General features: G+C 38.6%; 1 long non-coding RNA gene across 4 annotated transcripts in view; it reads left to right on the forward strand.

The window, feature by feature from the left end:
• LOC104872692 overlaps nt 1-21,951 on the forward strand; it is a 41,384-nt gene extending 19,433 nt beyond the window's left edge. For 3 of the 4 annotated variants that reach the window (XR_783249.2, XR_783248.2, XR_783247.2), the window contains one exon: nt 290-2,127. This is a non-coding gene — a long non-coding RNA (uncharacterized LOC104872692). Of the gene's footprint in view, nt 1-289; nt 2,128-9,269; nt 9,348-21,915 lie in introns of those variants that run through there. The other variant, XR_783250.2, reaches the window with a different exon arrangement.
• The last annotated feature ends 1,358 nt before the right edge of the window (nt 21,952-23,309 follow it).

Genomic DNA, 23,309 nt, shown 5'->3' on the forward strand with positions numbered 1-23,309 from the left:
CGTCCAGGGCAGGGGCCTCTGGCCTGCGGCAAGCGCCCGGGCTCCGCAGCTCTTCCTCTTGGTGGAAGCTAGCTGGCCGCGCGTGCGGCAGGCAGTTGCGGGAGGAAAGGGGTCGTGCAGAGACGTAGTTCCTGCGCAGGACAAGCGGGGAGAGCTGGTGCCCGATGCTTTAGAGCACATGAACTACGTGCTTTGCGGCAGGAACAGCTGGATGGAATCGCCCAGCGCCTTGGTGCTGTGGGTTGGCAATGGTTGTGACCGCCAGTACCCCACCTTCTCTTTCCACCAGTCCAGCCTCGCATCTCCACCCGCTCTCAAACCCCGGCCTTGGGCGACAGTGCGTGAGCGTTGCTGTCTCTTCGCGCTGAACCGCAGGTAAGACGGGTAGGGTCGGCTCTCCGGCTCCTGGCTGCTGTTCCTACTTTTCGCAGCTAGTCCACAGCCCCTTCCCAACTGAGGGCAGAGGCAACCTTGTGAAGCAGGAGGTTAGGGCCTGGCCAGCCTCTGGACAAGTGGGAGAGGCCTGTCATTATGAAGATCCGAGACTCTGGCCTAACCACGGCGCCTGGGCACAGTAAGAAAATGCTGTCCGATTCTGGATGAGATCAAGCAGGGGTTGGGGTGGAGGTGGTGGTGGTTGCGTTTGTTAAAAGGACTGGATTTTTTCTTTTTTTCTTTTCTCCTTTTTCCTAGCAGTGCTGAAGACTGAACCCGGGCCCTGGCTCAGCCTTGCTAGACAAGTGTTCAATGCCTGAGCATGCTCCACGCATGCTTTTGATAGAACCGATAATCTCTGAACTCAGCCTAGGGAGCGGGGGATCCAAAAGACTTCCTCCATTAACCTCCTACCCACTGTGTTCTCTTTATTCAGTGGCCTCACTAACTCTGCAGAGCATACTGCTTCTTCCATTTTTCGTAAATGTAAAACCTTGCTACCTTTTGAGCACTTCTCCAATTCTTTATTCAAAGGAATCTGCAAAGAATTGCTACAAGGAGCCCAGTAATCTTTTTTAAAGACAGTCTCACTATGCAGTTCAAGCTGGCCTTGAACTCCACATAGACTAGGTTGGTCTCAAACTTGCAGCAATTTTCCTGCCTCAGCCTCCCAAGTGCTGACCAGTAAAGTTTAAAGGCCCCTCAGTCCACATTTCTCTTTATTCTCTTTCTCATTGAAGATTGTTTAGGCCCCACATTAAATATGGGGTTGAGGAGAGAACACTGGATCCCCAAATCCCTTTTAAGGCCACACTGCCCAAACACTTCTTTCCACTAGCCCTCATGTTTTAAGAGCTCCACCACTTCCCTGTAGCACCACAAGCTGGTTTCCAAGCCTTTGGAGTATGGGCCTGTGGGGGACATTTTACATCAAAACCATAGCAAGCCATAAGGTCGCTCAGTGTAATGTCAATTGAAATAGGTCCCTGGAAATCCATGAGAGGTATATTAGGTAGAATGGTCCATGAGTCTGGGTTTCCTGAGGTTGCTCATATTTATGGGCTCCTCTTTGAAGTGTTATCTAATGAGGGAGCTGAGTCTGAGTTTTCTCATATAGATTGGGGACCATTTAGTTGAGTCTGGGCTATGCTAATGGCAAAAGTAAACCCACATGGGTACAACTGGACCTTCCTTAGCTAAAGCTACATCACCTGGAGATGGTCCAATGGTTCCTGAGCTGACTCTGGGTCCTCTGATTTATGCAGGATTCCCCTGGGTTGGGAAGCTGGTCCCCTGAGCTCATTATGGATCCTATGCACCAAATGGATTATTTACAGTATATCTTGGTTCCATGATATTTGAATAAGTCTTTTCCCCTCAGGAGGAACTTGTGTTCCCAGAGGGAACTGTTCAAAGTTGGCAGGTCTCACTGTGCTTTGGATTGTCAGGAGCCCGTGAACTGAATCTGTGCACAGTGATATGTGGTATGTATGCAGTCTAATGAGATGGTTTTGAGACCTCATGAGGTACATCAGGTATCTTCTCTGTGCATGGGCCCACTGATTAGAGTTACCCCCACCCAAGTTCTGATGTAGGACTGTTGGAGCATGACCACACAAAGTCTGAAGTGAGCCTGGATACCTTGAGATGAGACTTTTTCCATTAATTTGGCCTTGGTTCCTCTGAGTTATATTTGGGGCCTTGATGTAGATTATATGAGGGTGATTTCATGACCAATGTGGTGTGCCTAGGATCTCCTGTGGTGGTGCATTTTCCCTGAACTGCTTTCTCTGAGGTATTACTGGAGACTCATGACATGTCTTGCGTGTGTGTGTGTGTGTGTGTGTGTGTGTATGTGTTTACGCAGATGCATGTATATTGTTTGGACACATAGACAGGTTATGGTGTTCAAAGGTGATTCTCTAGATCCTTTAGCTGTGTCTGGGTCTTCTTATATGAGTCTAGGATTCTCTGAGGTAAGTTTAAGAACTCCGGAGGTGGGTCTTTGCCCAACCTTTTAAATTAACATCTCATGAGCCGATTTATGGCCACTCTGGAGGTTCTCTTAAAACCTGATGTGGTCACTGTTGGCTGTGGATTTTTGAGGAGACTGTGTGTCCCTCATTAATCAGATATTTGGGCTGATTTTGGAGATCTCTAGGAATGTAAGTATTGATTAAGAAAGTTTTTCAGACTTCTCAATTAATGTGGTACAGAGTTAACATCACTGGGATACTTTTTAGTACAATCATATAGAAATGGGGTTATCGAATGCAGTTCTAGTCCTCCTGACCTGATTTCAAATACTATGAGAGAAGCGTGTGTCCACTTATATGACTCTAACCTTAATATATATGCCCTGATGCTATGATAGAAGGCATCCTTGCTTTATTCCTGATTTTAGAGAGAAAGCTTTTAGTTTTTTTAGTATGACCATGTTAGCTCTTATTTTTAGCTTGATTGCTTTTATGAGTTTGAGATAAAAACTTACAATTTTATGTAGAACTTTTATCATGAACATTTGTTGAATTTGGTCAAAGCTGTTTTTCTGTCTCTTCTGTGATGGTCAGGTGGCTTTTGACCTTGGTTCTGTTAATGTGGTATGCTACATTTATTGATTTACATATGTTGAACCATCCTTGTATCCCTGGGAGGAGTCCTACACACTCATGGTGGGATAAACTTTCTGATGATTTGCTACATTCTGTTTGCCAATATCTTACTGAGAAATTTTGCATCTATGTTCATTAGGTCCTGTAGTTCTCTTTTTTCAGTTAGGTCCTTCTCTGGCTTTGATATCAGGGACAAACTTGCTTCAAGGAATGAGTTTGGGAGTATTGTTTGTCTTCCAATTTCATTGAAGAGTTTGAGGAGTAGTGGCATTGGATCATCTCTAAATTTCTTGTAGAATTCATCAGTGAATCCATCAGGACCTGGGATGTTCCTTTTGGTATGTTTTTAACTACTTCTTCAATGTCATTGCTTTATTGGGTTATTTAGAATTTTTATATTTTCCTGAATCAGCTTTGGTTAGTCACATGTAACTTGCCCGTTGTATTTGTCTTCGATCTTGTTGTAGTACTAGTTCTCAAAGTAGATACTCATGATTTATGTAGGATTTGTTGTGACTTTACCCTTTTTCTTCCTAAAGGCATGGATCTCAGTCTTTTCTTTCCCTTTTGATAAGTTTGACTAAAGTTGTGTCTACTCTCTTTAATCTTTCAAAGAAACAATTCTTCATTTCATTGATTCTCTGTTTTGTTTTCTTAGTCACAATTGTATTAATTTCTCCTCTGGCCTTTATATTCCCTCCCCCACATGAGCTTCAGCTTGAATTGCTCCTCTTTTTCCAGAAGCTTGAGATTAGGTGCACAATTAGGTTCTTCATTTGCACTCACTATGTTTTTGTGATGAGTAAATTCACAGCCATAGATATCCTTTGTAGGACTGCTTCCATGGTGGCTTATAAATTCTGGTATGTTGCATTGACATTATCATTTCACTTCAGAAACTGCCTAATTTATTCAATTTTATCTATGATCACTGGTTGTTTAAGAGGATATCATTTAATTTTCCTGTGTTGGTGCAATTTTTGTGGTTTCTTTTGCCATTGATTTCCATTTCATTGCACTGTGACTTGATAATATGCGTGGGATAATTTCAATTCCTTTGTATTAACTTAAGCATATTGGATGAGCTGGTAGGTGTTTTATTTTGGAAAAGTGCCATGGGCTGGTGAGAAAAATTTGTATTCTCTTAATGTGTGGTAGAATACTCTGCAGATATTAACTAAGTCCATTTGTTCACATTGATTTTTTAGTCTAGTTCATTAGTCTATTTGTGGCCGTGATACTGCAGTCTCCCATTACAATTGTATTAGTGCTCATGTGATTTTTCATATCCACTAATGTTTTTATTATGTAGTTGGTGGACATGTATTTCTTGTGTATATATTTATGATTATTATCTCTTACCCTGGGAATGACCCCTTAACAAGCATTATTGATTTTTTTCTCTTCTGATCAGTTTTGGCATGAAATCCACCTCACCTCTCATGCAAAAAGAATAGCTTCCCAAAAGATTCCTAGGTTCCTGTCTACATGGAGTATTGTTTTCCATCCTTTGACTTTCTATGAATTTCTTTTCAAGTTACATTGTTTTTGTATGCAACATATTGTTAGATCTTGTTTCATTTGTATTAATATTATAGGTACTCTTTTGATATGCATATTTATCACATTTATCAGAGAGAATTTTCCCAGTATGTAATAGATCTTATTTCTTGATCCACTCTACCAATCTGGGTTTTTTTTAATTCATTAATTGAGACCATTTACATAGATGGTTATAACTGATATGTACTGATTGATCCTTATCATATTATTTTTCTATTGTCAATTCCCTTTCTTTCCCCTCTGTTTAATTGCTTGTCATGATTGGTGGATTTGTTCATTGTTGTCCTTGTTTTGTTTTTCTAGGATGCCCTTCAAAATATTTTGGAGTGCTGGTTTATGGTCACAAATTTCTTCAGGTATCCTTTATTGTGGAAATATCTAATTTTTTCAAAAGCCCTCAAAGGTAATTTTGCAGGGTACATTAATCTGGGTTGAAGATTGTTGTCTCTCAGGACTGGAAATACTGTAATCCTAACTATCCTTGACTTAAGTGTTTGTGTTGATAAGTTTGCAGTGATTCTGATGGGATTTCTTTTGTAGGGAATTTGTTTTTTCTTGAGTGCCTTTAACAATTCTGTTCTTGTGCTGAATTTCTGGAATATTGAGTAGTATATATATTTTTTCTGATTATGGCTAATCGGATTTCTCTCTGCATCATTTTATCTGTATGTCAAATTCTTTTTAAATGCGTTGTAATTTTTCTGCCATTTCCTCTGTGAACAGATTTTTTTAAATGTCCTTTGTGCTTACTCCTGATTTCTTTTTGATTCTTATCAAACTTACGTTATTCTTCTTTACAATGTCTAGCAGCTATTGGATTGAGTTTTCTTGGTCCCTTGCTATTACTATAAAGTCTTTCTTTTGATGATTGCTAACCCAAATACATCTTCTAGATCTGATATTCTGTTCTCAAATTGGTTGATTTTGTTGTATATATTCTCGGAAGCCCTTTTAATCTCCTGGATGTTTGAATCTGTATTGTGGAATTCAGTTCTTTCTTATGTTGGGCCATCATGAATTTCATCGCTTTTCTAAGCTTTTCAATTTTCCTTCATCTATATCTAGTCTTTCACTAGCCATGTCTTTCACTGTGGTCATCATCTCTTTTGTTTTTTCAGTACCTGTTTCCAGCTGTTTTTTATTGTGGAGATTTATTTGTCTCCTTTGTTACTTCCACAGCTACCATTTTAGAAAGTTCAGCTGGGCAGCTGTTGACTTCTTCCACCTCAGTGCCCCCTGGGCTTTCCTTGGTGAGCTAGAAGGTCTGCATCTTGTTTCTTTGTTTTCTCTTTTTCTATTCTTTTTGAAATTTATTTTCTAGGTTGATGCTTGTAAATTGGTAGGTACGTAATTTTGTTACCAGTACTGAGCCCGTCTTACATAGATTCTATTTCAGAGAAGTGTTCATGGGGTACTTGACTTTGGCTTTTGAGTCTGTTCCCCAGGTCCTGCCAAAGAGGCAGAGATGAGAAGTTTCTATTTGGCTGAGAACCCACTTGTTTGGTGTTAAATTATGATACCATTTATGATCTCCAGACAATCTCAGTATTATCATACAAAATATCATACAAAGTGACATTGTGATCACTATCAGTACAAAAGTAATGAAAATAGCATTAAGCAAAGTACAGAAAACGACAATCTGTGGTCCCTTCATTTGTTAACTTTTCTTTTATGTACCAGACTTATATGTAACAAAAATTTAAAACAAATCAGAAAATTATACATAGTGAATATCCCCTCACTAGGGCAATTTTACTTTCAGGAGAGAAATTTTAAAAGAGATAAGAAAAAGATAGAGAAACTTTAAAAAAAAGAGAGAGAAAAATTAGGAGCAAGGGTGATGGACAAAGGAAGATTACCCAAGCCTTGGAAACCTGGTGAAGAAGCTAGATGGGATTTTTTTTCTTTTAAAGGAAAAGGTAAAACAAGAACTAAATAAAATGAAAAAGCTCAAAAACAATATTCACACTTAACAAAAACAAACAGAAGAAAATGACTTATAAAATGACAAAATTAAAAAGGATTTCCCTGTGATTGTAAGCCTCTAGTTATCTTTGGGAGTCTACAGGCTTGTTGACAGTGTCCAATTTAAGGTGTGCCTTCACTGTCACTGCTAGGGAAAGGAGACAGAGCCCAGATCTCTGCTGGATAATCACAGAAAGCCTGCAGTAAGGGTGCTGTACCTGGTGCATGCAGATCCATCAAAGTTCAGGCTGATTTTGGCCTCTCATTATGAAGTTGGGGCCTGAGTTTTCAGCTTACAACACTTTGCATGTCCTTTAACTATGTGATCTTAACTCCCTAGACCTAGGTGTCTTCTGTGGTTAAGGGTCACTCAGTTACTGGAACCCTTGAGATGAAGGTAAGTCATGTCTGCTCTGAGTCCTGGGTTCAGTGTGAACTTCTGTAATATGACAAGTGGCCAAGCACCGTTGCAGGGGACAATTACAATGGACTCACTTAGCAGCTGCTGTAACTCAAGGCACCCGCTGTGCCAGATTCCCCTGTGCATTTGTCTCTGTAGGCTTCCTAAGTCTCCCACCATCATTGTGACTGTAGATTTTAGCCTCCTCAGTCAGGCTATGAGGCAGGAGAGAGGCAGATGATGGTGTTCCACCCGCTTCTGTGTTGAAGTTTTCTCTTCACTCTCCGGGTATGTTCCAATTCTCCCTTCAGATGCTTCCATGGTCCCAAGTATCCACATCCTTCCTGTTCTTCCTCGGGTTGCTACATTCCATTGTATGAGTTCCAGATTTCAGAAGATGATTTCTGCTGTTTTCTGCACCCTCATCGCAACATGTCTGTTAATGTAATTATTTTTAATGAATACGTTCATCATATGTATCAGTTACGCTGGTACTTGGGTCTCTTCCTCTGTGGTGCTCTTCCCTTGTAATCTTTTTAGCTACCATGACCTGAATAACTTTACACACATAGACACACAGCTGTTGAGATATTACTACATTGGAGCCAGCTAATTCACATCAAACTTGAGCCAAATAAATATCTCATTTCACGTGTGTGTATTGCTTATTCTGTTCCAGCAATGTGGAAGCTAACAGGTACAAGAAACTGGTAAAAGGAGTATGGTCATTGCTAAATGTTTACCAGGCCTAGTGCTCCAGAACTGTATGGACTGGTTTTGGCCTTGAGGAAAGTTAATTTTGGAGAAACCAGCAGAAGTAATCCAGTAGTACAATTGGCAGAGCTTCATGGGTAATTCTTGTCAGAATTAAGAAGACCAGAATACTAAGAGATAGGGGGAGAATACAGTCTTAATTTTCATTCCATTTGGCAATGAGGATTCTATTAGGAATAGGACAACTGGAACCTCACACTATATTCTGGCACAACATTTGTGTTCCTTGTTCATGCCCTCAAACCGTGAGTGAGAATGACCTTAAGAGCCATTGAATAATTCCTCTGGTGGAGGAAATTTCAGTGCTGTCCAATGCTTAGTGCATGGCATGGATGTCACTAGCTGCTTTTAGTGAGGTTAATGGTGAAAACCGAGTGGAAATAAAAACAAAAATATTCAGAAAAATTCAATATTAGCACATTAAAAAACAGATGAAGTCAAGGCCACAGAGAGATGTTGCCCTGATGTGAATTCCATAAAAGAAAACAAGTATTTTGATCTGTGATAAAGGGAAACATACCCTGATGGCATTTCAAGATTCAGCAAGACCAAACCCATCCCTACCTAAGTTTATAAAAGTGTGAAACCTTATGTGCAGGGAGACTCCTTGAGCCTTCTATTCAAGATGGGTTAACTAGTGAATTATACCCCCAGAATTGTATTTAGTGTTCTCAGTCATTCAGGCCCCTGAGGCCCTGCAGGTGTTGTCCAAGGTGGAAAACTGGTGCTATCCACAAAACCCAGGTTTTACCAACATGCACAGTGTGAGAGTTTGGGATGAGTTTCTTCCTACTAGACTTCAAAACTTGGTCTGAGAGTCCACATAAAAAGCTCCTGAGAGAATAATATGTGAAGCTAGGGGATGAAGCCTACATTGCCATGAGATCCCAGGCACATGGGTATGACAGGAACAAGTCAGCTGAGGGATGCTGCAGGCAGTGAGTGGAGACAGCACAAAACAGAGGCTGATGGGCTGCAACCAACAGGGCCACTGCGTGGAAAGTCTCTTAAAGTCATATTTCACCAACATGTACAAGATTGGTTCTAGTCTCAATATTAATATTTTTTTCTATTCTATTTTTCCTTTCAGGATATGAATGTTTATCTTTTACCATGCTATTTTGGGGTTGTGTAACTTGGCTTCCCCCCTCACCCCCTGGGTTTCAGGACACGATTTGCTCTGAGTATCATAATAGATTCTCAACTTTGATGTTTAGTGCTGGGACTACAGAGATATTTGGGAAAGGATTGTTGCATTTTGGTTGTGAGTAGTATAGCTGTATCATGTTATGGAGGTTTGTGAATGTTTCATGGTATCCCTTTGGTGATTAAACATGGTTTATATAGATTGGTTTGAGTATCACACTGACAAAGGGTGAAAGGTGTTTCGTGGTCTTCATTGTCAATTTTGAGAGCTAAGCAACACACATTTCTTGGTGTGTCTGAGTGTGTTATGAAGGTATAAAAGACTATATTTCATTTCTGGCTTTTTCCTTCTGGCATTCTTTTTTCTGTAGACTCTTTCCCTGCTGTTCAGAAGTGAGCTGCTTTGCTTTGCCATGCCATTCAACATGATGGACCGTGCTTTGAGCCAAGTAAGTGTGGCCTATAACCTGTCGAACTGTAAGCAAAATATATTTCATCTCCTTTTTCATTTCCTCATTGAGTTTATTGATCCATTTTAGGTATACAGTACAGTTACAGTCATCATTGGGATCTTGTACCTTTACGTGACAGGTCTTGGTTCTCATTTTTTCCCCTTGTCCCTGCCCTCCCTTCACCCTTCCTCCCCTCCCCCTTTACAAACACTTCATTTCCATTTTTTCATTTTCTCATATTTTTTCTTTTCCCTTATTACCTTTCCCCTACCCTTTCCACTTTCCCTACAGCTTTAGGCATTTTATTCCTATTTCAAATTGTCCATTATTTCAATAGGATATTATGTGCAATTATACTTTATTCATACCAGAGAAACTATTCAGTATTTACACATGTGTGACTTATTTATTTCACTTAGGAGTATATCCTCAGTATGTACCCATTTTTCTATGAATGAATCTAATTTCTCATTCTTTATGGCTGAGCAGTATTCCATTTTATACAAAAACCACGTCTTCATTTTCCAGTCTCCAACTGATGGGCAAATGTGTTGTTTCCAAGTTTCAGCTATTAAAAACTGTGCCACCATAAACTGTATGCTATATAGGTGCACATATATCTCTGTGATACGATTCTTTTAGCAGAGGAGTCTGTGCCACCATAAACTGTATGCTATATAGGTGCACATATATCTCTGTGATACGATTCTTTTAGAAAGGTACCCAGCAGAGGAATGGCTGAGTCAAATGGAACCTCCAGTCCCAGTTCTTTGAGGTATCTCCATATTGATTTCCATAGTGGTCGCACCAGTCTGAACTCCCACCAACAATGGAGAAGGGTTCCTTTCTCCCCACAACCCGTCAACGTTTGTTATTGTTTGATTTCTTCATAGCAGCCATTCTTTGTGGGGTGAGGTGGAATCTCAGTGTTGTGTTCATCTGCATCTCTTGAATGACTAGTGATGTGGAGCATTTTTCCATATATATTTTGCTGCTTTTACTTCTTTGTCTGAGAAATGTCTGTTCATTTCACATGCCCATTTTTCAATTGGGTCTTTATATTTGGGAGGGCTGATTGTTCGAGTTCTTTATATATTCTAGATAATAGTCCTTTGTCTGAGGAGCAATTGGTAAAATTTTTTTCCCCACATTATAGGTTGTCTCTTAGTTCTGCTGGTAGTTTCTTTTGCAGTGCAGAAACTTTTTAATAAGATCCCAGTTGTTGATACTTTCTGCTAGTTCCCATGCTACTTAGGATTTGTTCATAAAGTCTTTTCCTATGCCAGTGTCTTCAAGAGTTCTGCCTAACTTATCTTCCAGCAAGTTTACTCTTGCTGTTTTAATATTTAAATATTTAATCCACTTGGATTCTGCTTTAGTGCATGGTAAAAGACAAGGGTCTAGTTTTAATTTTTGGCAGGTTGAGATCCAGTTTTTCCAACACCATATATTAAAGAGGCTATCTTAACACCAGTGGGGATGGTCAGCTCCTTTGTCAAAGATGAGGTAGCTAAATACATCTGGACTTGTTTTTGTGTCTTGCAGTCTTTTCCACTGATCCTCAGGTCTGTTTCTTTGCCAGTACCATGATGTTTGTATCACAGTAGCTTTGTAGTATAGTTTCAAATTGGAAATTGTTATACCCGCTGCCATGTGTCTATTCCCTAGAATGGCCTTTGCTATTCTAGGTCTCTTAAGGTTCCAAACAAATTTTTGGATTCTTTTTTCTACTTCTGTGAAATATCATGTTGGAATTTCAAATGGAATTGCATTGAATCTGTATACCAGTTTTGGTAGTATGGCCATTTTTCACTATGTTGATTCTTCCTACCCAGGAGCAGGGGGATATCTTTCCATTTTCTTACATCCTCTTCAATCTCACTTTTCAGAGTACTGCAGTTTTCAGTGTGGAGGTCTTTTGTTTCTTTTGTTAGATTGATTCCTACATACTTCATTTTTTTTGGATGCTATTGTGAAAGGAATTGTTTCCCTAATTTCTCTCTCAGTGAGTCTGTTATTTGTTCACAAGAATGCTATTGATTTTTGGCATGTTGACCTTGTATCCAGCTACTCTGCTAAAAGTGTCAATTAAGTCTGTAAGTCTTTTGGTAGAGTTTCTTGGGTCTTCAATGTAGAGTATCATATTGTCAGCAAATAATGACAGTTTAAGTTCTTTTCCTACTTTTATTGCTTTAATTTCTGTCTCTTGTATAATTGCTATGGCCAATGTTTCCAGAACTATGGTGAAGAGGAGTGGAGATAGTGGGCATCCTTGTCGTCTCCCTGATTTTAACGTGGTTTTCAGTTTTTGGCCATTTGATATGATATTGGCTGTTGGCTTTCATAGATAGCGCTTATTAAATTGAGAAGCAGAACATCAATTCCAATTCTTTGGAGGGTTTTTATCATGAATGAGCATTGAATTTTGTCAAATGCTTTTTCTGCATCTATCAAGAGGATCATACGATTTTTATCCTTGACTCTGTTAATATAGTGTATTACATTTATTGACTTACCTAGGTTGAACCATCCTTGCATCTGTGAAATGAATCCAATTTGGTCAGGATGTATCATCTTCTTCATTATCCTCTGTATTTTGTTTGCTAGTATCTTATTAAGGATTTTTGCATCTATATTCATTAGGGAAATTGGTCTGTAGTTCTCCTTTTTAGTTGCATTTTTCCCTGGTTTGGGAATCAAAGTGATAATTGCTTCCAGGAATAAATTTAGAAGTATAGCTTCCCTTTCAATTTCATTGAAAAGTTTTAAGAGTAAAGGCAGTAGTTCTTCTCTAAATGTCTTGTAAATTTCAGCAGTGAATCAGTCAGTACTTGGGCTTTTCTTTGTTGGTAAATTTTTAATTACATTTTCAATTTCATTGTAATTGGGGTGTTTAAAATATTTTTATCTTCTTCGTTCAACTTGGGTAATTCATAACTATCTAGAAATCTGTCCGTTTGTTCTGTGTTTTCCATTTTGTTAGAGTACAGGTTCTCAAAGAAGGCATTGATTATCCTCTGGATGTCTTTTGGGTCTTTTGTGACTTCACCTTTTTCATTATTAATTGCATAGATCTGAGCCTTTTCTTCCTTTTTTTGATAAGGTTAGTTAAGGGTGTTTTGATTTCATTTAGTTTTTTCAAAAAAACAACTCTTTGTTTCATTTATTTTTTGTGTACTTTTCTTAGTTACCACTGCATGGATTTCTGCTCTTATCTTTATAATTTCCTCTATGGTCCAAGTTTTGGGTTTTCCTTGCTCTTGGTTTTCTAGGAGTCTAACATTCATCATTAGATTGTGTATTTGAGCTCACTCTGTTTTCCTAGTGTGGGCATTCAGTGCTATGAGTTTTCCACATAGAACTGCTTTCATTGTGTCCCATAGATTCCCGTATGTTGTACTGGCATTTTCATTTATTTGTAAAAATTTTCTGATTTCTTCCTTAATTTCCTCTGTGATCCATTGATTGTTCAAGAGAGTGTTGTTCAATTTCCATGTGTTTGTGAAGTTCCTATGGTTTCTTGTGCTACTGATTTGATAATATACATGGAATAACTTTGATTCTTTTGCATTTATTCAAACCTGTGCTGTGAGCTAGTATGAGATCTATCTAGCAGAATGATGCATGTGCAGCTGAAAGGAATATATATTCTGATTTTATGGGATGTAACACTCTATAGAAGTCTATTAAGTCCATGTTTTCAAAAGTTTGTTTCAGTTCTGGTATTTTGTTGTTGATTTTTTGCCTGAATGATCTATTTGTGAAAGGGATGTATTAAGATCCCCACTACAATTGTATTAGTGTTTATTTGGTTTTTTATGTTTCTTAATCTTTTTATATAGTTGGGGGCATTAATATTTGGTGCACATATGTCTATGATTGTCATCTCTTCCTCTTGAATTGTTCCCTTTACAAAGATGTAGAGGCCTTCTTTGTCTCTTTTAATCAGTTTTGGTTTGAAATTTGCTTTGTCTACAAATAAGATTGGTAGCCCTGCTTTTTTCTGGCTCCTGTCACATGGAGAATTGTTTTCTATCCTTTCACTTTCAGTCTATGGGCTTTTATTTTTGCACTAGGTATACTTCTTGTATAGAATATATTGTTGGATTTTGCTTCTTAATCCATTCTGCGTTCTATTTCTCTTAATTGGTGAGTTGAGGCTATTGACATTGATGGTTATAACTGATATTACTGACACTGTTATGATGTTATTGGTCTTTTGTTGACTCTTTTTACTTTTTCACCTTCTCCTTTTAGTTTCTTGCCTTGCTTATTGGCTTTTCTCTGTTGGGCCTCATGGTGTTCTTACCTTCGTTGTCTTTTTCTAGAATATTGTTTGGAATTCCTTGTAGTGTTGGTTTGGTATTCATGAAGTTTCTCAGGTGTTCTTTGTCATGGAAGTGTATTATTTCCCAATCCATTTTGAAAGAGAGTTTTGCAGGATACAGCAGTCTCGGTTGGAGTTTGTTCTCTTTTAGGACTTGGAATGCCTCACTCCAGGCTCTCCTTGACCTCAGGGTTTGGTGTTGAAAAATCTGCTGTGATTCTCATGGGCTTTTCTTTGTATGTAATTTATTTATTTTCTCTTACTGCTTGTAGTACTTTGTTCTTCATTGGATTTCTGGAATCTTGAGTATTATATGTCTACATGCAGATTGTTTTGTGGTTGTACTACTTGGGGTCCTATATGCCTCAGTTATCAGAAAGTCAAATTCTTCCCCTCTATCTGGGAAGTTTTCTGTGATTAATTCTGTAAACAGCTTTTTGAGGTCCTTTGTATTTTCTCCTGCTATTTCATGGATTCCTATCAGTTTTATGTTATTCTTCTTTGCTTCATCTAGGAGTTGTTGGAATCAATTTCTCATGATCCCCTACTGTTTTTAAGAGACCTCTCTTTTCATAGTCACTGACTGAAATCTTATGCTCTATATCCAAGATACTTTCTTTGCATTCTTTTATTCTGTTGCATACACTTTCAGTAGAGTCTTTAATCTCCTGGGTATTTGTTTGAATCTATTTTATGGATTCCAGTTCTTTCCTATGTTGGACATTTATTGTTTCCATTTCTTTCTTGTGCTGGACCTTCATGGCTTCTATCATGGTCCTGAGCTCATATATCTTTTTGTCAGTTTCTGTTCTAGAGTTTCCAGTCATGACTTTCACTTTTCATCATCTCTATGGTTATATGGGAAACTATTTCTGTTTTGAATTTTTCTAGAGCCTGATTGATCTGTTTTGTTATTTCCTGTGCTTCCAGTTCAGGGTGTCCTGGTGGTTCACTATCGGCCTTTTCATCCTCATTTGCCCTACTCTTTTCCATTGGTGAACTGGAAGCCTGTCTTTGTGTCCTGCTTAAGTGTTTTCTCATTTTTATTTTTGTTGTTGGTCTGTCCTTGTTTTATTATCGGGGTTATCAGCCAAATCTTCCTGATATAGTTGCACCCTAGCTTCTGGGTCTCTAACGATCCATAGACATTCTCATCTTCATAACATCAGCAAAAACAGCTCATCAAACCACAGTCCTTTATCCCAACTGATACCATCAGTAACACAATATGATGAAGCACAACTTGGAAATGGACTACCTGTGGCAGTCACTGACCTATCACCCTTAAACCTTATGAATTAAATTGAAATCAAGAAGGAGTCCAAAATGTGTCTGCAGTGAACAAACTTTTCAACGTAGTATATTTACCATTTAGGATGGGGCTCAGACAGAACTAGGATGAAAGGAGTTTATAAGTAAAAGAATTGAAGGTTTCAGGTGAAGCCAGAGGACATAGAATGACCACACAGTCTTCATGAAACTGTTAAATTCAAAAGGGATACACAGAGTAGAAGTAATAAGACAAGAATATATCCCCTTAACATTAATAGGGGCTCACTCTCCCTTGAAACCACTGACCCTTGTGTGAGGTAGAATGACAGAAGAAAAGAACATAAAAGAGAAAAATGATAAAAGAAGAAATTGGAGTTAGGCTAGGAGCAGAAACAGAAAGGGAGATGAGGCTTATTTAAAAGCTTCTGTACTGCAAAAGAAACCATCAACAGAACTAAGAGACAACCGACAATGTGGGAAAAAAATTTTACCAGCTGCTTCTCAGACAAAGGACTATTATCTATAATATATAAAGAACTCAAAACAATCAGCGCCCCCAAACATAAAGACCCATTTCAAAAATGGGCATCCAAAATGAACAGACATTTCTCAGACAGAGAAGTAAAAGCAGCAAGTAAATATATGAAAATATTTCCACATCACTGGTCATTCAAGAGATGCAGATGAACACAACACTGAGATTCCACCTCACCCCACAAAGAATGGCTGCTATCAAGAAATCAACCAATACCAAATGTTGGCGGGGTTGTGGGGAGAAAGGAACCCTTCTCTATGGTTGGTGGGAGTGCTGACTGGTGCGACCACTGTGTAAATCAATATGGAGATACCTCAAAGAGCTGGGACTGGAGGTTCCATTTGACCCAGCCATCCCTCTGCTGGGTATCTTTCCAAAAGAACTACAAGAATCATCACAGAGAAACATGCACACCCATATTTATAGCGGCACAGTTTGCAATAGGTAAAACTTGGAAACAGCCCATTTGTGCACCCGTTGGAAAATGGATAAAGAAGATGTGGTTTTTCTCTAAAATGGAATATTACTCAGCCATAAAGAATGAGAAAATAGATTCATTCCTAGGAAAAGGGATACACATTGAAAATATACTCCTAAGTGAAATAAATAAGCCACACATGTAAATATCGAATAGTTTCTCTGGTGTGAATAAACTGCAATAATACATAAGATCCTCATAAGATTACTGACATTGTGAAATGGGAAGAAAGGTGCTAAAGGTGTAGGGAAGGTGGGAGGGGTAAGGAAAGGGTCATGAGGGAAAAGAAAAAAATGTGAGATAATGAAAAGATGGAAATAAAGTGTTTGTAGATGGGGAGGGGAGGAGGGGTGAAGGGAGGGCAGGGACAGCTGGAATAAAAGAACCAAGACCTGTCATGCAGAGGTACAAGATCACAACAATGAATGTAACTGTATCGTATCCCTAAAATGTACCAATAAACTCAATTAAAGCTCGAAAAAAAAAAGTGAGATGAGGGATATTATGGTGGAGCAAGAGACTGAGTTGGAGAAAGAGGACAGAAAAAAGAAAGAATTTGCAGAGTGCAATGAGGAAAAGAAAGAAAAAAGTGGATTTTAAGGGTCTCTTTTAGACTATCTCTGCTGTCATAATATACAACATGTGCAGCCATGTGCAGAACCAAGACCCCTGATCTCCGCAAGCTGATGGCAGAACCCCACGACACAGACTGACCTCTGACTGCAAGGCCCAGATTGAGTTCCCCGACCTCCTGAACAGTTGAAATCCACACAGTTCTACTACAAGTTTCCTAGGCCCTTTCTTTAAAGATGTTCAAAGTTGGGAGCTCAGAAAAATACCTTTTATGACCACCTCTGCCTCTACAGTGTGGGTCTACATACTGCCAAAATCAAGTCTGAGAGTGGGGGAGGTATTTCAGGGGCACCCGTGTGGCCACCTTCATGGTGTTGCAGCATTGGGGGTGGCCTGGCAGGAGAGGGCTGGGCTCTCCGTCAGAGGTCTGGCCCCAAGCAGGCCCTCCTGGTGCTGGAGCGATGGCTACTTCACTTTTTCTATCCTGTTTTTTCACTTCACATTTTCTGCCTGCTGCCTCATGCACTGAGTTTAAAGAAGATCTTCATGAGTGGTGGGTGGCAGCCATTTTCACTTTCCACTATTAATATCTTCCTTTTCAAAAAAAGAGCCCAAGGTGAGAGCTACTTCTTCAACTATGTGTACTGTGCCTGTATAAAGGATAAAGGAGATTGTCTGGACCCACCATTTAGTTCAAGCATCCAGGACTGAGGAGGCTGTCTCGTGGTCATAAAAGAACCTCAGAAAATAGCAACTGAAACCACCATAGTTCTTTATCTGTAACTCAAGGATATGAAAACAAAGTTGTACAAGACAAGCACTTTACAACACCCTGGGCCTAAATGGGAGAGTTTGTTACATGACACATGATAATCTAGTTTAGGCATACCAGGGCAGAAGGAATACATTGGTCAAGGCAATCATCTGATAATAGTTTGCTCTCAATTCTGCTATGTTCCTGAAGATTCTGCTCTAAACTCAAACAGTGCACTCCAGAGGCTTGGGAACTATTGTTCCCCAAGGTCTTTTCCTTAGGGCATTCAAATGCAATCACTCCTTTGGCCAGCATTTCTTCACAGGAAGGTATCTACAGTAGTCTCTGTATCTGATTCTCCAAAAGAACTACAAATGGAAACTCAGTTTGAGACAGATATCTCTTCTGGTTATCTCAGCAGTTAAATTTGTCTTGTTTCAATGATGCATGATGCATTCATGTGTTAGCAGCAAAACTAATAATAGCTAAAAAATGGAAGTGGTCTATTACATACATATCCATTAACAGATAAATGGATATACATACAGAGGGACAGAGACAGAGACATACAAAGAAAGCCAGTCTGTGGTGTACTACTCAGCCACAAAAAATGATGGATACATACCTGAGGAGCAGCAGTGTGGTCCAGACCAGTGTGGCTCTAGAGGCTTGGGAAAATCCACCCACTCAAGGCCCACCTAGGAAAGAGCTGCACAAGCACACAAGCTTCAGTGAGAGGCCCAATCCTATAGCATCAGTGAGTGTGTGCAAATCCCAAGTAACAGCAGGGTGATCCAGACTGGGCCAACTGCAGCCAGATCCCCACCAGGGATCTGCCCTGACCCCAGAGACTCAGGCAAATCTTCCCAGCCAAGGCCCATGCAGAAAAGAGCTGCAGAGGCACACAAGCTTCAGTCAGAGGCCTGCCCATAGCATTGATGAGTGAGCAGATCCCATGGAGCAGCAGTATGATCCAGTGTGACTAGAGGCAGATTCCAGCCAGGGATCTGCCCCAACATCAGAGGCTTGGGCAAACCCTCTCAGCAAGGCCCACTCAGGAAAGAGCTGCACAGGTACACAAGCTTCAGAGAGAGAGGCCCACTCCCTGGGGATCAGCAGGGTAGTACAGAACATTGTGGCAGCAGGCAGATACCAGCCAGGGATCCACCACAATGCTAAAGGCTCAGACAAACCTGCTCATCCAAGGCCCACCCATGTGCACAAACTTCAGTCAGAGGTCCACCTCACAGTGATTTGAACATGGCAATTGGTGTATTGCTGAGCAGCAGAGAAAAATCCTTTTGGTGGCTTGCTGAGAATTGAAGACCACTGGGTGAGCAATATCACCTCAATTAAAACACACTAAGCTGAATCTGTTGAAAAGAGGAGATACAAAAACAAGTCCTAAAACTAGACTTCCACATCACCTAATGCAACCCTAAGGGGAAATGAGATGGAACAATCTGGTACTCAACTTCTTGGACTCCCTGAACTAGCAATGAAAGAAGATCTGGAAAAAAATGAAGTCAGAAACAATTTATCAGATAATGGCAGAGATTGTACCTGTAGTGCAAGACATAATCAATAAATTAAGAGGGGACCCAGATCTAAAAAGATAGAGGAGCTGAAGAACATGATGGAATTGAAGAATAGGAAATACATAGAATCCATGAAACAGATACAGATTTCCAGGATATTAAAACTCCAGTGAAAGTTTAGACAGCAGAATCAGCACATGTGAGGTTAAAATTTCAGATACAGAACATAGGATATCAAGTAGTGACCAGGAAGAGGAAAATGTCTTAAAAATAATAAGGGACGTATTTCACATTGTCAGTTATCTCATTAGGATCTTATGTACTATTATAGTTTTTAAAACCAGAGAAACTATTCAGTATTTGCACTTGTGATTTATTTCACTTAGGAGTATATCCTCAATATGTGAAATAGGAAGAAAAGGGCTAAAGGTGTAGGGAAAGTGTGAAGAGTAGGGTAAAGGTAATAAGGGAAAAGGAAAAAATAACATGAGAAAATGAAAAAATGGAAATAAAGTATTTGTAAAAGGGGAGGGGAAGAAGTGGTGAAAGGAGGGCAGGGACAAGAGGACAAAATGAGAACCAAGACCTGTCATGTAAAGGCGCATGATCCCAGTAATGAATGTAACTGTATTGTATACCTAAAATGTACCAATAAACAATTTAAAAAAATAAATAATAATAATAATAATAAGGCACCATGAGAAATCAATTCAGCAGCTTCCAGATGATGCAAAGGAGAGTAATATAAGATGAAGCAGAGAGAATGAAAGAGGAGAGAGAGAGAGAGAGAGAGAGAGAGTGCAGATTACATAAAAAAAACTTCACCGAAGTAATGGCAGAAAATTTTGCAAGTAGGGAAAAATATTTTGACATACAGAAAAGTGAGGCACCTAGGACTGCCACGTGGCCATGAGCATAAACATAGGTATACATAGGCATGTAATACCTAAGATTTCCAGAAACCTAACAGAGGAACAAAATTCTAAAAGCAAAGAAAGAAATCACACACAAAGGAAATCACATCAGAATCACAGCAGACTTCCTAACACAAGCTCTCAAGGGAGAAGAGCTTGCAGTGACATATTTCAATCCCAAAGAAAAACACTCTCTAATCCAGGTTGATGTAGCCTGCAAAACTATCTTTCAAAATTTATAGAGAAATTATATTTTCATGATAAAGAGATCTTCATGAATACTGAACCAGCACTCCAAAAATTTTTAAACAATATCCTAGAAAAACAAGTATTTATAACCTCAGGAAACCCAGCAAAATGAATCCATCAGGAGTGACAAAGTTTAATGCAAAGGGGGAGAGTCCAAAAACAGAAAAAAACTCTTATCAAGGATAAGTCAATACATATCAGCTTTTACCAACAATGTTAATGTTCTCAATTCACCAATCAAAAGAAAAAAGCCTGGCAGAACAAGTAAAGAGGCAAGATCCAACAATATGCTGCGTACATAAACACAATACAAAAGCAAACTCATAGACTGAAAGTTAAAGGGTGAAATACAATACTCCATGTGACAGGAACCCAAAATACATAGAAGTAGCTATCCTCCTTGCATATCACGTGGATTTCAAACCAATGCTGATTAAGAGAGACAAAGAAGGACACTACATCTTTGTAAAGTGAACAGTCCAAGAGGAACAGATGACAATCAATATATATATATATATTGCACTTAGTGTGCCCAACTTTATAAAGCAAATACAGATATGAAAAATAAAATAAGCAATAGCAAATAGTAATGGGAACCTCAATACCCCACTCTCACAAATATATTGAGACAAAAAATAAACAACAGAACTCTAGAACTCAAACAAACTCATGAAAAATGAACTTACAGATGTGAGCAGGGTGTTCCACTCCACAAAATCAGAATAGATGTTCTTTTCAGCTGCACATGGGTAGTACTCCATAATAGATGACATATTTGCTTATAGAATAATTCTAAGTAACTGCTAAGGAAGTGATCCCCTGTATATTATCAGACCATAGTGTGATGAAATTAGACATCAGTAACAAAATAAGTGACAAGCATTTCACAAACACAGGGAAACTGAAAACACACTTCTGAATAACCAATAGTTCACAGAGGATTTTAAAAGAAGGAATGAGAGTTTCTACAATTAAATGACAATGAAAATACAACATACCAGAATATATAGGACACAATGAAAGCAGTCTTATGAGGGAAATTCTTAGCACCAGTATGCATAATAGGAAAAGAGTGAGTGCAATTAAACAACTAATGCTGAACCTTAAGCTTCTAGAAAAATAAGAGCAGGACAAATCCAAAGCTCATACAAAGGAAGAAATTATAAAGATCAGAGCAGAAATCAATGCAACGGAGATTAAAAGAATGATACAAAAAATCAACAAAACCATGAATTAGTTCTTCAAAAGAATTTAAAAAATTAACAAACCTTTAGTAAATCTTATCCAAAAAGAAAAGAAAAAAGGCTCACATCCAGGCAATTAGAAATTAAAAGGGTGGATTTGCAACAGACCAAGCAGAAATACAGAGAATCATCAATACCTACATTGATAACCTTTATGCCAATAAGATGAAATGGACAGATTCCTAGATTCACATAAATTACCAAAGTTGAATGTATTACATTTATTGACTTACATATGTTGAACCATCCTCGTATCCCTGGTATAAATCCAACTTGGTCAGGATATATGATCTTTTTGATGATCCTCTGTACTCTGTTTGCTAGTATTTTATTAAGGATTATTGCATCTATATTCATTAAGGAGATTGGCCTGTTGTTCTCTTTTTTAGTTCGGTTTTTCCCTGGTTTGGGATCAAAGTTATACTTGCTTGCAGAAATTAATTTGGAAGTATTAAAAATTTAAAGAGTAGTGGCAGTAGTTCTTCTCTATATGTCTTTTAAATTCAGCTGTGAATCCATCCGGACCTGGGCTTTTCTTTGTTGGTAAACTTTTAATTACATTTTCAATTTCACTGATTGTAATTAGGATATTTAAAATGTTTTTATCTTCTTTGTTCAACATTGGTAATTCATAAGTATCTAGAAATCTGTCTATTTCTTCTGTGTTTTCCATATCACTAGTTTCTCGAGAGATGCAGGTGAAAACAATACTGAAATTCCACCTCACCAAAATAAAGAATGACTGCTATCAAGAAATCAAACAATAACAAATGCTGTTGTAGTTGTGGGGAGAAAGGAATACTTCTCGACTGATGATGGGAGTGCAGACTGGTGCAACACCTATGGAAATCAATTTGGAGATACATCAAAGAGCTGGGACTAGAGGTTCCATTTGACCCAGCCATCCCTCTGCTGGCTATCTTTCCAAAAATTAAAAGAATCATATCACAATGATATATGTGCGCCTATATTTATAGTGGCATAGTATGTAATAGCTAATACTTGGAAACAGCCCATTGCCCATCTGTTGGAAACTGGATAAAGAAGATGTGGTTTTTCTGTAAAATGGAATATTGCTCAGCCATAAAGAGTGAGATATTAGATTCATTCATAGTAAAATGGATACATTTCAAGGATATACTTCTAAGTGAAGTAAATAAGTCACACATGTTTAAATACTGAATAGTTTATCTGGTGTGAAAAACTATAATAGTACATCAAATCCTAATGAGATCATGGACACTGTTAAATAGGAAGAAAAAGGCTAAAGGTGTAGGAAAAGTGGGAAGAGTAGGGGAAAGGTAATAAGGGAAAAGAAAAAAATATGAGAAATTTAAAATAAAGTGTTTGTAAATGGGGACAGGTGGAGGGGGTGAAGGGAGGGAAGGGACAAGGGGAAGAAATGAAAACCAAGACCTGCCATGAAAAGGCATAAGATCCCAATAATGAATGTAACTGTACTGTATACCTAATAGGTACTAATTAACTCAATGAGAGAAAAAACTTGAATGAAGATGATCTAAAAATTCTAAATGACCCAATATCAATCAATGAAATTGAAAATGTAATTTGAAACTTACCCAAAAGAGCCTAGACCGTGAATGCATCACTGCTGAATTCTATAAAACATTTAGAGAATTAACTACTGCCACTCCTGTTGAAACTGTTCATTGAAATTGAAAGAGAAACAATACTCCAAAATTCATTCCTGTAAGCATGAATCACCTTGGTGCCCAAAGCAGAAAAATATCCAACTAAAAAAGGGAATCTCACTGATGAACCAATCTAATTAATGAACATAGATGCAAAAATCCTCAATAGGATGCTAGCAAATAGAATGCAGAAGCTCATCCATAAGTTCATATACCCTGACCAAGTGGGATTCATCCCAGGGATGTAGAGATGGGTTAACATATGCAAATCAGTAAGTGTAATATTCTGCATATTTTTCAATAAGTTTATTGGTACTCTTTAGGTATACAGTACAGTTACATTCATCATTGGGATCTTGTACCTTTACATGACTGATCTTGGTTCTGTTTTATTTTCCCATACCCCTGCCCTCCCTGTACCCA

Source organism: Fukomys damarensis, unplaced genomic scaffold, assembly GCF_012274545.1.
Source record: "Fukomys damarensis isolate Sample0158 unplaced genomic scaffold, DMR_v1.0_HiC HiC_scaffold_42, whole genome shotgun sequence".
NCBI classification, from domain to species: domain Eukaryota; kingdom Metazoa; phylum Chordata; class Mammalia; order Rodentia; family Bathyergidae; genus Fukomys; species Fukomys damarensis.